Source organism: Mercenaria mercenaria, chromosome 13 (assembly GCF_021730395.1).
Source record: "Mercenaria mercenaria strain notata chromosome 13, MADL_Memer_1, whole genome shotgun sequence".
Classification (NCBI taxonomy): Eukaryota; Metazoa; Mollusca; class Bivalvia; order Venerida; family Veneridae; genus Mercenaria; species Mercenaria mercenaria.
In genome coordinates, this window is record NC_069373.1 from 28,105,596 (window position 1) to 28,108,143 (window position 2,548).

Consider the following 2,548-nt stretch of genomic DNA (forward strand, 5'->3'; position numbering starts at 1 on the left):
CATTGAAAAAGCAATTTCAAACTGAACTAGCCTTAACAACTATTACACCGAGAGACTTTTAAAACAAATCACTTTTTGTTTTTGATGTTCTGCCAAAACACATTTGTTAATATTTGATAATAAAAAGATCTTAAAACATTTACATATACCTTAACAACTAATCAAGCCTTTGATTGGTTTGTTGTCTGTGAAACTGATCAGAGTTCAGATGTGCAGGAATTGAACCACAAGGAGGTTAGTCAAAGTGGTTATATCTAAGCACCTTAATGATAAATCACAAGAATATCTTGTTTTCATTCTTATATATTCATTGAAATATACTGATAAAATTATTCTGAATTTCATGTGGCAATTTGACGTCATAATGCTCTCTTACCGGTCTGCGCATCAACCTTTGCTTGTTCTTTGTTTAACAAATATTTTTTTAAAAATCATTCATACATGAAAACAAGGTATATAATTTAGCAGCAGGTCTGCGATGAATTTGATGTAATGTCTGGGTAATAATGACAAAAATACAACGGACATAGTCATCCATGGGAAATAACTTGTGTTAGAAAAATTTACGGCACTAGGAGTTATCTCTCCTTAAAATGAAACTATTGAAGTTTGAAAACATTCAGTACAATAATACCCAAGAAACATATTTACATATAAAACTTCCATCAAAATTTATAAGTTAACAAGAGTTCGTAGAATACAAAATGCCCCCTTGATGCATTCAGTAACTGCACAAGGAACAGAAATTATTTGGTCATTGTGTACTGGACGTTTGACGTACTGACCTCAAATCAATAATTATGGGTCATTTACCAGTCATAAGTGACCTCTGTATCAAATGTGATCTTAGACCAAAGCATTCTGTAGTTATTCGGCAAAAAAAGTTCTACTGTTCCAGGTCACTTCTCAAAATCAATAGGGGTCATCTGCTGGTCATGATCAACCTCCCTATTAAGTTTTGTTATCCTAGGCCCAAGCGTTCTCAAGTTATCATCTGGAAACCGTTTAACTGTTCTGGGTCACTGTGACTTTGACCTCAAAATCAATAGGGGTCATCTGCTGGTCATGATCAACTTCCCTACTAAGTATCATCCGGAAATGGTTTAACTGTTCCGAGTCACTGTGACCTTGACCTTTGACCTACTGATCTCAAAATCAATAGGGGTCATCTGCTGATCATGACCAACCTCTCTATCAACTTTCATGATCCTAGGCCCAAGCATTTTCGAGTTATCATCCGGAAACCGATTTGTCTACGGACCGATCGACTGACATCAGCAAAACAATACACCCCTCCTTCTTTAAAGGAGGGCATAATGTTTACTATTTTATAAAAAAATAAAAGCTAGTTAAGTAACTTGTCCTGTGAAGTAATGATGAGTGAAGTCTGAAAGCATTTGGCCATTAGTTTCTAAGAAACCTACTTATATGCAAATTCTAAGAAGAAAATGGACATTATTTTGACAAACTAAAGACTATTTACGTAACTTGTCCTGTGATGCTGAAAACTTGAAATTTGAAAGCATTTTGAGAACCTGCTTACATGGAAAACTTTTGTGATGCGGATGCCAATGAAAAGGTTATTGCCAACATCATTGATGCTAGGGTCACACCTCTTGCACCAGTATTTCATGAATTATGTCTCTCATTTTAACAGAGTTCATAAAAGTTGGTATACATCATCAAGTATAGTTGCGACTGTCATCAGGTGTTTAATATCTAACTATATTTTAATAATAAACTCTTGTTGTTAATTCTAGACTTTATAAACTTTTGTTTTAAATTGCGAGTGTAACTGCACATGGGGCGATTGATCCAAGATAATGTTTAATAATTACAGGTCAACCATAATATGCATAGGGGTCCGGCATGTGTTGAGATTGAGCAAAATGCTTTGTCAACATCAAAATACAAAATCTAAAAAAATCCACTCATATATAAACATAAATATATTATTGGTGAGGTAATTTACTGGGATTGCCTATGAGTGACTTAGTTATATTCATTCACTAACAAGGTAGGTTTACTTCAAAACTGTCATACAAACTAAAACAGTCATGAGGGACGCAAAAAATCAACAACAGTTTCCGTGTGAATTTACAAAATATTGAACCAGTTATTAAAAACACACCTTGGGGTCTACAAGAAAATAAATGGTATGTATGTGCTGATTTTCAGTTTTGTCTAGATACAAGGTTAAAGGTCTGATGCACATTCTATCTCTGTTACCTCTGAATGGATTGGATTTATATTTAAAATGGTTGCTCAACATCATCGACCATGCAAAATGTGATGATGCCCATGAGGTGTACAAACTTGTAAAACCAGTACAATGGTGAATACCACACATCCCTACTGGGGGGCATTAAAAAAATAATAGCAAGATACAATTCTTGTTCACTGCACTTCCCTCTTTATTCCCTCTATTTTCATATGAAATCTGAATAAATTTGCTTCAGCACTTCCTAAAAGAATGGAAAGACAAGCACCTGGTCTCTTCCTCCACCGTGAAAAGGTGGAAAGTCACCATTAAAAAAACAACAATAAG